The sequence below is a fragment of the Vanellus vanellus genome (assembly GCF_965231255.1).
Source record: "Vanellus vanellus genome assembly, chromosome: 1".
Lineage (NCBI taxonomy): Eukaryota > Metazoa > Chordata > Aves > Charadriiformes > Charadriidae > Vanellus > Vanellus vanellus.
The window spans coordinates 155235823-155251370 of NC_138905.1; positions in this window are offsets into that span (position 1 = coordinate 155235823).

Here is a 15548-nt window from a genome sequence, read left to right on the forward strand (position 1 = left end):
GAAACTAATGGAGACTGTTAATTCATTTTATATAATAACGCAATGACAAGTGACAATTTGACCATGCATTTTAACTGAGTACTCATTTTTACTTGTAATTTCATAGGAAGATCTGTTCGAGTGTTTAAAGGAGAGTACTATATAGAGTAGCCTTGAAAATATTTGCTTTGCTGTAACTATATTTTAAGGAGATTTTTTTAGCTTGCATTTTAGTTCATGCTAAATGTCAGGCTATTACATGATGTTTTAGCCGATATTTGCCACTTTAGCCTTTTTCCTAATATACATTTTGTTTTCCTTTATGATATAAAGATATATGTTCTATATCACTGAGCTGCATACATTCATACAAACTTACGACCTAGATATTTGTATGTCACATACATAAAAGTTGTTTTACAGATCAAACAGCTTCAAGTTATTGTCCTGGTTTAAGACAGTCTACTTACAATACAGTTCTGCTCAAGCTAGTACTCCTTCCTGACATCCCAGGGCAACTTTTATTTCTTTGCACTGAGAAACTCTTCAAATCATGGTGAGATTAAACAGCAACATAATCCAAGAAAATTACTGTAAATCTTTGTAACTCCTAGAGGTAAGGCTGAGCCACCCTGGAATGGTACTAGCTGTAATCAAGTCATAGAAGTGTAGAATCATTTAGATTGGAAAAGACCCTTAAGATCATCAAGTCCAATCGTTAACTTAACACTACCGAGTCCACCACTAAACCATGTCCCTAAGCGCCACGCCTACACATCTTTTAAATATAAGTTATTGAAATCTTGACTAAAAGTGGGATACAAACAATGTTAGAGTTACAATAACATACCAGTTTTATACACATCATGTCAAAGAGGCATCTTGACTGACCCTCGCAATGCCTTTGTGTGAGCATTATTAGGAAATTATAAATGTAATATAGAGGTGGAATTAAATTAAGTGTTCAAGATAAAGTTCTGCTTAGAATTATTTAACACATACTACTAGTGACAGCTACCACTAAGATAAAAGGTGAATCTCGGTATTAATTTAATATTAACAGGATATGGTTCTCTTTTCCTCTCTTACACATTTTGCCTGTTTAGTAAACAAATAGATCCAATTAACATAATTTGAGCACTCAGATAGCCCTTCACAGGATCAGAAGGCCTTTGCAAAGAAATGTTGCCTTTCCAAGGCAGCTGAGCCAAAAAGGGGTTCCTCTTCCTTGCTCGAACCTTTAAGCACAACAGTTAGAATAATAACAGTTATGATGACCTTCATTTTACTTCAATAAATTCAGTGACGTGCATTCACTTTGCTGATAGAGAACTGCTGAACTATTAGGACAATAAAGTAATCCTGTATATTGAATTTGTGGATTTTCTTCTTTGAAATACGGATACTTTGCTGGTTTATTGGCAATTAGATCCAATATAAAGAACTGAATCTCAAGATACTATGAAGGACTAACTGGACAGGAATTGCATAAGTGAGTAAATCTAGCTTTTCAAATTCCAGATTAATTCCTTGAATTGATCTGTATTTGGCAAAAAAAAATTATCATGGGAATATGGTTTTAGAGGAGGAAAAGAATGTGTTTCACCTTGTTCATGGTACACAGTGGAGAATGGTCCAGAAAATTACCACATGCTGCATTTTTTTCCTTTGATACCTCTTCCACACTGGGAACTTTTTAAAGGCATGCAGTTATGCAGGTATCTGTAAGTCGATAGCTGGTACTTTTACCTCTGTTTCTAGGTAAGAGTAGATGAGTGACAGGAAGGCTTAGAGCTCTTATGGAAGTGCAGGATCTCCGTGGGGTTCCACAGAGTCCTGTGGAAACTGCGAGCTAGAACTTTATGTTCTTACCTGCGGTACTGCTATTGCTTCAGAGAAGGGTATAAAGTATTTAACCTGGGGAAACTCCTACAGGTGCTGGCTCCCATGACAGAATTTTTCCTTTAGTGGAAAAGAACAACATGGTCCTTTGGGGAATTTCCACCTTGTCTTACGAGTCATCTGTGCTAAGTTGAAAACTTGTTTCACAACATTTACAGTGATGTTAAATAAGGTCATTCAGAAAGTGTAATTGTACTGGTGTTAAGGTAAGTTAACCCTTATGTATTACAATATTAACATATTCCAAATTTAAGAATTGTTGTTACTTATATCTTTACATTTAAGGCCCGAAAAATAAAATCTCTGCTAGATCATCATATAGGAAGAACTATGCAAGACACATTACATTTTCTCTTCTAGATTTTAATCACAAAATACAGTTATGCTCACTGATAGGCTTTGTGCTGTGTATTTTCATATCAAAGGAAGTATTTCTGAGTAAAGTAACTGCCCTAGAATAGCGTGGGGTGTGTGTGTGTGTGTGGCCAGGGCAGGAAAGAATACATATTTCAGAAGATGATTTAACATATCTTCTTCCAAAATGTATCAAAAATAGATACATGTTGTTTCAAAAGCCTATTATCATAGTCATGGGAAGATGTTCAGAATTAATTTAATGCAAAACCTTATTAGTTTCAGACTTGCAGCAGCTGGAGCAGGACATTTTCATTTTGTATGAACAATTCTCGTTCTAGATGAATGGAATGTGGATCGGTGTTTCCATATTAAGAGATGGTTCTGCCACAGCTCATCTCTTCCATCAATAATAGATAATTGTCAGCCCTGGGAGTTAACAAATCCTAGCTGGTACTGACTGTTTTCAGATGTGTTTCAAAAAGAGACTTAAGCAAAGGTTCTTCTGTTTGCAGTTTGAATCATTATTTCACTTTGAGGGCGGTAAGGCACTGGAACAGGTTGCCCAGAGAGGTTGTTGAGGCCCCATCCCTGGAGGTGTTCAAGGCCAGGCTGGACGTGGCCTTGGGCAACCTGGTCTAGTGGGAGGTGTCCCTGTCTATGGCAGGGGGGTTGGAACTCGATGATCTTCAAGGTCCTTTCCAACCCTAAACCATTCTATGATTCTATTATCATTTGACTTTTTGGGTCACAACAACCCCATGCAGCGCTACAGACTGGGGGCGGAGTGGCTCGAAAGCTGCCTGGCAGAAAAGGACCTGGGGGTGTTGGTGGACAACCGGCTGAGCATGAGCCAGCAGTGTGCCCAGGCAGCCAAGAAGGCCAACACCATCCTGGCCTGCATCAGGAATAGTGTGGTGAGCCGGACTAGGGAAGTAATCATCCCCCTGTACTCGGCACTGGTGAGGCCTCACCTCGAGTACTGTGTTCAGTTTTGGGCCCCTCACTACAAGAAGGACATTGAGGTGTTGGAGCGTGTCCAGAGAAGGGCTACAAGGCTGGTGAAGGGTCTGGAGGACAAACCTTATGAGGAACGACTGAGGGATCTGGGGTTGTTTAGCCTGGAGAAGAGGAGGCTGAGGGGAGACCTTATCACCCTCTACAACTACCTGAAAGGAGGTTTTAGAGAGATGGGAGCTGACCTCTTCTCCCTGGCGACAAGTGATAGGACAAGAGGAAATGGGTTCAAGTTATGTCAGGGCAGGTTTAGATTAGATGTTAGGAAGCATTTTTTCACTGAAAGGGTTATTAAACATTGGAATAAGCTGCCCAGAGAGGTGGTGGATTCACCATCCCTGGAGGTGTTTAAGAAAAGGGTAGATGAGATGCTTAGGGACATGGTTTAGGAGTGGTGGTGTTTTTATCAGGGTAGGTTAATGGTTGGACTTGATGATCTTAAAGGTCCCTTCCAACCTCACTGATTCTATGATTCTATGATTCTATGACTTTACTCAGTTTGCAAATGCAAGCAGGGCATGTCGTAAATACACAAGCATTTTTACACTGTACTTTATAAATTCTTTAAGTTAGAGATTGTCATTATCTGTCAGAGGCAGATTTGTTGGGATGGTCTAAAGGACTCGTAAGTCCTTTCTTCTCTCCTTACAGCCTCCCCTGTTAGCACAGTCAACCTCCATCATGATGGTGAAAAAAATATCTGTATAACAATGTTTCTTCCATAGTCATATCATGACAGTTAAAGCCTATTCATAACAATGCTTTGATTTACTCAAAACACTTTTAGGTTTCTGTTAAAGCCTAATGATACTTCTCCCAGGTTTTTTTTAGCTCTGACAAGACACAATGCATGACTATAGTTTATCAGCTAAGCAGTTTGTAGGAATCCCAGAAATACACTGTCGTATATTTGGTTGACATTGGTGTGATGCTGTTTTCATAATGCTGGGGAGGATGAGGGTGTCCTTCTGATCACTCTAATGTTGTTTTCTAAAGGATTCCCAGCAAATACAAGCACGCATATAATTCAGAATAAATTCTGCAAGCATTTTCACTGTCCTTGGAGTAACCATGGTGTTGTTTCACGAGTGACTGGTCCCTAACCAGTACCATCAGGGAGCAGCAAGGGCCATGCTGCAGACGAGAAACATCTGTAGGAGCCAGAATGGAAGTGGAGACTCCAGGACACATCTATTATCTTCAGAGGTGTTCCTTAGAGGAGGACTAGGTCACAGCAGAATTTCAATCCAACAGAATGAGCCATATCCATCCATTGCACGAGTGAGAAAAACCATGCTGAAGTCCATGGAGTTGATTTGGGATTAAATGTAGACTGTGAAACAAAATGAGGTAGAGTCCCAGGGCCACAAAAAGTTAAAATAGACTTGTGTTTTATGTATCTAGAGTCTTTATAGCAGCAGCTGCACGTTCCCAGGAAAATGACCAAGGACTTTTAAAGGGTGGCTCTCAACTATGCAAAACAGATGGGAACCTCTTCCTAACAGTAAACAAACTTGCTCATCTTGTGTCTGAGTCATCAAAACTTGTCTGTCAGTGACCTCCAATTAAAGGTTTTTTAACTCTTTGCCTTTATTCCTCCCTCCTTTTCCTATTAGTGAAATGTAAAGAGTATATATATATATAATTAAAATAATAAAATAATACATATCTAGAAAAATGTATTCCTATTTTTACAGGGGTGATCTGACAAAAGAATTCCTTCCTGAGCTTTTTTTCTGCAATGGTATTACTATCAGTCAGCTTTTTGGCTTTTTCCTGTGTGCGCACACATCTGCTCTTCAGAACATGATCATTTCAGATCTTAAAATAACATTTCATCTACTTTATTCAGCATGCAGTCTGAAAATTCACATGAGAAGAAGTACATTTCTAGTGATGTTGATTGCTGAGGTATTTACACTATGGGTTAGCACGCATGTCAAAAGAAAGTTTTGGGAAAGACAAAAGGCTGCTGTGGTGCCTTTAGATTTCTGAATGATTTCTGATTCTGATTTGGTTGGTGGTGTTGCCCCGACTGTTTTTTCATTTAGCATTAAGCTATGCCTTTTAAGAAATGTATAGGAAATATAGGTAAAATGTTGTTTAAAACTATTCTAGATTTCATTTGGGGCATCACCATGATGAAAGTCTAGTTCTGTCTCTCTGAAGAGGCAGTTTGTTAGTAAAGACTCATGGTATGAAAATAATAACTTCTGGATGCATTGCTTTTAAAAAGTACTTGGCAAATTAGATATCACAGAGAGTTAGATAACAAGTACATACTGAGGCCTCTCTGTGGTATGGTCTAGGCTGTATCAGAAGTATGTGCCCACACTCTGGAGCTCTGAGTTCAGATACCATTGAATGTGGGCAGATGATGGTAAGATAACTGCCAGTATCTGTCTGTTCTACTTCTTTCCTGAAAGCTTGTATTTCCATGATAAGGGGAGGTAAAGAGCCAAAAACTTCCTTTAAAATTGCATGGGCTGAAGGCAGAGAAGGTGGCTGAGGTGTCTGTATTCCTTTGTGGAATGTGTGTCCCTAGACAAAAGGGAGGAAACAACCGAAAACCAAAGGAGGTCTGAAGTTCTGCACAGCCTTCGCTTCCCCTCTGGTACAGGCCAGATAGATCCTATTTCATTTATTATTAAAACTCCTGCTGAACCTCTGGAAATTGATATCAGGGAAGAACATATTTTCTGTGGAAAAGCGCTGTGGGATACCAGCGAGGAGAATGTGACTGCGAATGACAGTGGGAGTGTTTTTATTGCATCTAAGTTTGAAATAGGAGAACAGGATAGACTGCTGAAAGCAACTCCAGCAATGCAATATCCAGTATCGGGAGAACAAAATCCTTTTGTTTCCTGACCTCAGCCTCATCAAACAAACCAAGAGAAAAGTGTTATTGAGCTGGAGGAATCTGTTTACTGGAAAGAATACTGAGGCTCTGCAATGGCACCTTACAAAACTACAGATGCTGGAACAGAACAGACCTATTCTGGAAAAGAGAAGCAGCAACGATATACAGATGACAGCAAAGTCAATGGAAAATGAACTTGCATGAACTACAGAGTAAACCCTGTCAATAATTTTGATTCCTTTATTTAGCTGACAGCTGTACCTAAAATTGATCTCAGTTATACTGACGTAAGATGTTTTAAGGACTGTTTAATTGACATGTGCATTTAATTCTGTGTGAAATGTCCCAGTTAAATATGCTTGTGCCTTCAAAAATGCATGATGATGTTGAGTGAATAATGGTGAAAAAATTTATCCAAAATTAATGTTAATTTTCTGTATTGTAGGGCTAATGAAGCTAACTCTTTCTTACTGCTTTCCTGTAAGGAGTTCTGGAGGCTCTCGATGATCTTGCTGTAATATCAAAGACTCTCTTTAGTATTTGTGCCTTGTTTTCCCTACCAAACAGGCTTTAGTATATGAAAATTCTTACACTTTTTATCTTGATGTCCATTCTTTGGTATATGAAATTATTCATCTAAGGTACATACTCTGCCTCATGATTGGATGATACACTTTCAAAATAGGAAAAATATAGTGTATCATAAATAATGAATTTTCACATCAGGTTTGTGTATTTATTTCCTTATTTGTATTAAGCTTTATGATTTTTTTGGTATTTGTGACCGCTTTTGAATAATTATAGATTAGTATATGTAACAGCAGTCAACTGAATTCCCTGCTTTTATTCAAACCCACATCTATTATCAGCAAAAATATAAAGATATTAATTGTAGTATGATCCTACAACTTCTATTCCAATATATTACCAAGATTTTTCCACAATTCTATTCATGTTTCTAAGAAATATGTACAAAAGACATAAGACAAAAAGAAATTTTTAATAATAGCCCGAAAGTTATAAAATGCACTTGTGATTTATATCTTTACCTTTAGCAAAACCAAATCTCTATAAATTATAAGATGGCGCCCTTCATCTGAAAGCAATGGTACATTTTGACTTTTCGCAGACCCATTTCATCCTGTGGGTGAGCTACACACACAAAAAAATTACCAACTTCAACAAAACATATGCAATAAATCTTACGACCCTTCCTCACACCTGCAGAAAAGAGGTGGGTAAGCAGTTAAATCTTGCAGAATCCTGAAGGTCATAATCTCAACCTCAGGCTCTCGTGCACCAGAGCAGTGAAAGCAGGTGTCCTGCATACCTCATCTTATTCACCCAAATGTGACATTGTGCCTTTTTGATTTGACATAGTTCCTTTGGTATGCCTGACAGCGTCATGTCCTCTCATGTGCTTGGGGAATTTGTTGATCTAGGAGAAAAGAATATCAGTTATCTGCAGCTCCCCTGCATAACCCAAAGGGCTGGGACATGGACATGATGTGCTGATAGTCTCAAGGGCTCAACCCAGTCTAAGCAGCATGTCATTTTATCAGGTGTCTAAGGAAACAGATGTAGGAGGTATACAGCTTTATATTTTCTATAGGTAGATCTGTCTTCTGCAAACCATTTGTGAGTGTCTGAAACTGAACATCCTCTTGATATTTAAACTCTGAATGTTATTGTCTTTCCTGACCAGCACTGACATCACAAGCTGAAATCTCAGACACCGGCTGAAACGGCACTGACAATTTGTTGGATTCTGAACAAAACTTAATCCTTCAAATTTTATTTCTGTGCTTTTATTTTTTGTGGTCTCCCTTCACAACCTGTTCTCTTCCCTCACTGCTACAGAGTCCTGTTACTCTGGATTATATATGGCAAAAGGATGGAATGGCAGATGGGACTGCTCCATATTTAATGCCCTCGGTGAGAAGAACGCAAGGGCATGCAGAGCACATGTGTGGTCTGTCAAGTCAAACCCTTAGAAATGTGGGAGGCTAGTGCCCCAAGAATGAGAGTCACATAGAAAAAACAGCTCAAAGAGCCGCACTCCTGGTGCAAGAAAACTCACTATTCTCTAATGAATTTATGAAGCATTATATCTAATATTTTGTAAATCAAGAGATTTTGCTCAGGAGGCTAGGCAAGATTCGGAAGAGTAGGCATGTGATGAGGGACACTATCACCTCCCGGTTTCTCCCATGCTGGGGGGTGATACAGTGGATGGTCACTAATGACACATAAAATAGATCATAGCTATACTGAATCTTTGAAGCTGTACTTCAATGTAATCTACATAGTCATTTACAGAGATGCTGAGAGTAACACACTTTGTATAAGATCTGCTTTATTATGTTCACATATCCCTTGTCCCTGGGTGGTGGTGTGTTGTTTAGTGACCAGCACAAAATCTGTCTTTTGCCTTAAAAGCAGTGATTTATTTGGCTGGTGAGACAGGGTAATGCAGAGCCCTGAGCAAGCTGTATGGATGGAAGACCTTTTCCACCTCCAATAAACTCTTCTCCAACTGTGGAGGCAGTCTCACAGTAAGCAGCACTTTTCCTGGTCCTCAGTCTGCTCTGTCTGCCTACCTTCACTTGCTGGGAGTAAAGAAAGGGACTTAGCTTCTGGGCTTAGTCATAGAATCATAGAATGGTTTAGGTTGGAAGGGACCTTAAAGGCCATCTAGTTCCAACCCCCCTGCCACGGGCAGGGACACCTCCCACTAGACCAGGTTGCTCAAAGCCCCATCCAGCCTGGCCTTGAACACCTCCAGGCATGGAGCTTCCACAATTTCTCTGGGCAACCAGTTCCCATGTCTCACCACCCTCAGAGTAAAGAATTTCTTCCTAATAGCTGATCTAAATCTACACTCTGCCAGTTTAAAGCCATTACCCCTCATCCTATCACCACATGCTGTTGTAAAAAGTCTCTCCCCAGCCTTCCTGTAGGCCCCCTTTAGGTACTGGAAGGCCGCTATAAGGTCTCCCTGGAGCCTTCTCTTCTCCAGGCTGAACAACCCCAACTCCCTCAGCCTGTCCTCATAGGAGAGGTGCTCCAGCCCTCTCATCATCTTTGTGGCCCTCCTCTGGATCCGCTCCAACAGGTCCATGTCTTTCCTATGTTGGGGGCTCCAGAGCTGGATGCAGTACTCCAGGTGGGGTCTCAGGAGAGCAAAGCAGAGGGGAAGAATCACCTCCCTTGAAGTCATGAGGGGATAACATGTATTCCTCCCTTGGATGAACAACAGTAGAAAGGAAAAAAAGGCATCTGTCTGCTGCACCACACTTTTTTTTTTTGTTTGACAGCTGAGATGATTAAGTGCAAACCTGCAGAGCTAAGCCGCTGCTGTGGTGTTTGCCTGAGCGGAAGCAGAAAAGCTCTGGGAAGAGCCCATGCCCTGGGATGTGCATAGGGAGGTTAGTTTGGTGTCTGGACAATTCTGAACCGTCTCTAGGGTATGCACAAGCAGCAGCAGCCTCAGACAGTGGGCAGGAACCAGGACTATGCGGTGAACAGTTAATGCATCCTGTGACAGCAAAGCAAAACTGAGCAGCAGTCTGCGTTAAAAAAATAATAATAAAAATCAAATAGGCCCGTTATTAACTAGGTGGTACGTGATCTGCAACAGCTACTTGAGGTAAATGATGAGGTAACTGCTGATGGCCACCAGCAGGGCAGTGCCACTCAGAGAGTGCCCCTGCATTCGGCAGAGGATCCCGGTGGTGCCGGCGCCGGTTTGCCTGAGCGGGCACTAGTTTTTTAACAACTGCTAAATGCTCTTTGCCTTCTGTAGTGCCACCTGGCGTCCGTTCCTTGAATGGGGATGAATATAAAACTATTTTTTACAAGACGCTCTCATCTTTTGCAGGAAGATCTTTTGCATGGATGCGCGCATTATTTCCCTGGGTTACAGCAGACACACAATGAGGGATATCCGGTGGCTGGGGAGATCCAACCTAACTCCTCCTAACTGAAGGTCTCCTCCTTTCTGCTGGCCAGATATTCCAAATAAACCTGCTTTCACGTTCTAATGCCACCCTCCTTATAACGATACTAATATTAACATTACCCATTTCACTGTTTCATGCTGATAAACAGCAGCAGGTTTGTAATGCACCTTACCAATAAGCTGCCATGTCAAACAGAGAAAAGGTCTCTGTGCCACCAGACATGAGCTCTGATCTGCTTTAGTGTTGTTCTGTTTTCTACAGCAAGACAATATTAGATTCAGATCCCGGTGCATGTTTTACCAAATGTCTTGTCTCAGTGTTTCTGTTTTGCTTGTCCCATTTCTCTCTCTGCTCTGGTACTCTTCTGTTCTCAGGTTGCAGTTGTTCAGCTGCATCTTCTAAAGCTAGCCCATATAGAAATATAATCTGGAGAGCTCACCAGGAGAGATCTCTCCCAACCATCTTGTTCTTATCATGCAGCCAAATGTCCTCATGTCTTTATTAAATTACATTATAGAAGACCAACTCGTGTTTAGATTAATTTTTTCAAACAGCCCCCTCAGAACTTCTTTCCACTATTCTGCATGAAGACATGTGGAGTCCGTCATCTGGAATTACAGCTACATTGACATATAAGACGCAGAGTCACTTCCACAAGCATAAGCCTCCAAGTTCCCATCTCCATGCTGGAACAAGCCTTGGGCACCCAGTGGCCTCCTCCCTGTGCCCCACTTTCCACGCAGGAGCAGGTGAAGTGTGGGGCTCGGATGCGAGCAATGCTGCACCCCCAGGTAACCAGCACCACCTGCTCCGCTGGCAGTAGGTTCTACAGGTGTCCTGCAGTGAATGTCAATGGATAAGCACAGGTAAGGCTGTAATGCCGTGGTACATCAGGAGGAAACGTGTATTTTCTCATACTTACCTAATCTTTTAAAGAGTCAACACCAGTGCAACACAGGTAAGAGGTACGGGCTAGATAAATGCAGTGGTGGTGTTGTATTGTCTTTGCTAAAGAATCGCTATCGCTCCCTATGACATAGGGCCTTACATAGTAACAGCAAATGGAAATTGAGAACCCTGAGCCAAGGTTGTACGTGTAGCAGTAGTCCTGCCTCACATATGCAGGGTAGTCTATAATTACACAGCTACAGACTTTCTTTTTTGCCAACAGCTTCAGATACTGAGAAGTCCTCCCACGATAAACATGACTACTTTTCTCTTAGGCAAACATAACTAGGCACTTGAAATCCTAAGGCACCCACAACTGAATGCAGATGCCTCATGTTGTATTAGACGATTCAGGAAAACTTCTGGTTTTCAGCTAACATTGATTTTTCAAGTATTAGCTCACATAGGTTTGTTGTTGAAATTCTTGCTCCATTCAGTAAGGCAGACTGTGTTGGAATTACTCAGTGTAATGTTTTTCCCTCTTAACTATTTCATTAAACAGTGCTGTCTGGTTTCTGTTGTGTTTCCATCCAGCAGGGGAAGTGACTGGGAAATTAAATGAACCTGCACAGTATCCGGGACTGGACTCTGCTTCGTCTGATTATTTGATCACAAATTTAGTTGTCTCATAGTGTCTGTATAAGGCAGGACAATAATCCTTGCTATACCATTCCATAAGAACTCGGAAACAACTGAAGGCAAATCTCATTTCTTCAAATTAACTGGCAACTCATTTTGGAGAAAAGATATTCCTGAACAAGATGATTAGAAGACTTTTACACAAAGATTATGCTACTGTTTCTAAACCCTCTCCCTCATAAAGCAATAATGATAACTGTATCATAATCCAGTGAATTCCAATCTTCATGAGAAAAACTATTCTCTCTAAATTATTTGGAATATAGTGTTCAATATTTTTTCTTATACTGAGGAGAAGAGATTCCTGACTTTTAAAATGCTTTTGGCATTAGAAAGATAATAATTACTTTTTTCTTCAGGTTTAGGAAACCTGAACAATCTCTTCATAACAAATGTACGCTGCTGGTGTGCCTTCTAGAGATGTGCTGAGTACATATGCCCGTCTTTAAATAGAAAGTAGTCAAAGGATAATTGCAGCATTTAACAACACTGAAAGCATTCTAAGTAGGAGGCAAAGATGGTTCTGTGGTTAAAGTTTAAGAGAATATCTGGGTTATACTCCTGGGCTGAGCAGGTATTTCCTTTATAACCTTGGGCAAAATGCTTCATTTGTGCCTGTCCACATTTCCATATTTTATTCTGTGTAAAATGGGGATTCTAACCCTTTTCTGCCTCAGACAATACTAAAAATTGTGCTGGGATGGACATACTGAGATGGAAGGTGTTATCTGACTGTTATTATAAAAGGAAACACGGGATATGTCTACACAGGCTCTCAGTTAAGAGCTGATCTAATTACACAGAGGAAACCCAAGAAACAGAGTTAACAAACCTCATTCTCAGAGGCTCCAGTTACTATCTGATTGTATCTCTCGTGTGTATTTATGTCTGTCTCTGGGAGCCTGACTCTCCTAGAATATGCTTTTAACTGCCTCAGATTTTCAGGAGGGAGGAAATGTTGAGATTAGTTTCTAATCCACCAGCTATTATATTTAAGAAACTTTTGAATGGTATAACACAAAAGAAGTTACCTGCAGAAAAACTACCCTGCCACAGGAGAAGTAAACATTCCTGCAGTTAGGAACCAATCGCGGTTCCCCTGCTAAATCACACACCTAACAATCAGCAAATCTTTGTAGCTTCAGTGCTGCTCTTTTTGTCTATAGCCCCTCTGTTGCTACCAGTTCAACAATAGTGATAATAAACTGTAGTTTGAAATTCTATAGCATCCTCTAATCTGAGAAACTGTAAAGATGTAATGTAGGCTTGGGTTCACAAAGACATTTACGAGCCTAAAACCCACCAATGTTTTAACAGCCACGGGGACATGCATTCCTATATCCCTTTGCAAATTCAGGCCTTAAAAGTCACGTGGTTAGACCAATTTATTGCACCTCTTAACTTAATAGAACATGGTAGCTTTTTAACCAGGCATAGCAAAATGATTCAATAGTTTAATGCAGGAAGATGAGAAAAACATCGGATTCACTAATTTAGATACACGGGATATTAATCATCAGGCTAGAATCTGGAAGCAGGAACACTAGGAATTGTTCTTATTCTCTTAAGAAGGCTATGGAATGAAGTTTGTTTATGTCCTCACTTGCAAATATATAGTAATATACACAGACTCCTCCTAATACTGTGAATGAAGTCAGTAATCTTCAAGAATTGTAATGGAAAAAAGCTCATGCTGGTATGAAGTGGACTTTAGGACATGGATGATCTGCTTCATGAATATGAATGGTTCACTAAAGTGAATAGCAATTTTTCTTCCAATATTTGTAGGAAGATGAAGCTCAGGATGTATCCTACAGTGGGTATGGTTACTTTTGACAGTCATTTTTGTCTGGAAATACTGCACATATTGTTACAAAGTGACTAATCGCTATGCTCAAAATAAACCTGCAAGAAAGAAAATGAAAATGTTTTCCTCTATTTTTAAAATTGTTTACCCTATACGTTTAACACAGCTAGTTTCATCATTTTCTTGACTAGTTCATTGGAAAGCAAAAAATGAGTATCAGAAAAACTCTTCAGACACTGAGAGGAGAGCAGAAAAATCAATAAACACTTTAAAAAGCATTACAGAGTGAAATCTTCAGACCGATCCCTTAAAGGAGTACACTGTCAGAAAACTGCCTAAATACAGCTAGTTCAAATACAATGACAAGATGACACTTGCTTATCAGCTTATGAATACTTTCAACATTTAAAACAAATACATGGGAAGAATTGGTTCCTCTTTTGCTAACTGGTTGCTGTTTCTTCTCCCCTGTGATATAAGGGAAAACCCAAACCTTGACCTTGAGGCTTTCAGCTCGCACAGATGTGAGAGTTGCTATTGGCATGAGAAATATGCACCTGGGGAAATGAGTAGACAAAGTAAGGTTGATAAAATAAAATTAAAAAAAAATATCTCTGACCTTATTGCTTTATAGTGAAATTAGCTAAAAATTACCTTGTCACTTCTGCTTGAACAGTATTGGAATGCCCTGTAGAGCTTTGTTATTGACTTATGCTATATTTAATGAGTTACTTTTGCCTAGTGATATTACCACATTTATAGAAATATTCTCCTTACAAAAACATTGGTACATCTTTCTTGATTGGTCTGCTACATACAATTTTTGTATTCAGTGTCTTATTTTGATAGTTTCCCCCCCTCCTTTTTCTAGGGCTGAGAAGATCAAAAGCCTTTGCCCTAAAATACTGAAGCCAGATATGGTCAAAACTCCTATTGAAAAGCTGATGTTGTATACAAAAAACCTCATATATTCGGAAATATTAGCTCTGTTTTATTACAGACCTTCATTCTCCAGGCTCCCTTCCAAAATTATTGCTCTGCTTTTAAAAAAGAAATAGTTGTCACAAAGTAGCTTTAACTTTCAAAAATATTTTGACAGCATTTTGGGTGTTTTTGACAACATAGAAGTGTTCTTGCAAAACATTTTCACCAAATCAGTTTCTGGTAGATGATTTGATGTGATTTCTTTACTGCAGCTCCATATATGTAACATGACTATGAGACTATGAGCAGCACAGGAACTTAGAAAATGTCAGGTAGTTTTACGCAGCTTGTTGGAATGCCTGTTTGCTGGCTGCAGTTACACTATTTGTTAGAAAGATGTATCATGCTGTCTATCCCTGTGTGATCAATAACATTTAATATTGAGTGGGCTTCAATGTGTGTGCGTGTCTGCATATCGTCATGTTGGAAAGTAATTCTGTTTATGGGTAAGTACTGGACTGATAAAAATGAAACTTAACAGACAGTGGAGGCACCACCAGAAGAAAGACAACTGTTTTGAGAAACAAAACATTAGTACTACTTCCAGTTTATAGGATAGCTAGTATTATTCATTTAAAGTTGTTATTTTACTGCAAATACTGAAAAAAAAAAATCCAAACTAAAAAATGAAAATGTCCTTAATTTTGCCTTTATATAGCTTAAATCATAGTTCCTGACATCTCTTAAGCATATAAAAACACAGGTTTCTTTTTTGGCATACATGTCATTTCAATGGCCTTTCTGTAGGTATATGGCATTATGGAACACACTTCAGGCTCTGCAGTCAACAGAAGAACAGCTTAAGTGAAGAGTTTTGAAAACGGATGGGTGGTAGTAATATTGTGAAAGTTACAAGTAGGCTGCAATGCAGAACTAACACACTCAGTAGGGTTAAACTGTTTGGATCAAACTCCCTCTTCATCTGAGCGCTACTCGGCCACAGGGAAAACATCCATCTGCAATCAAGTCACAACACCTCATCCTAAAATATATGGCCTTTCAAAAGTTAGATCTGCAGGCACCTTTTAATACTGCAGACTCAGCATAGCAGGGCTCTAGGCCATTATAGGGTTGCCTATGTGGAAAATATATGCTT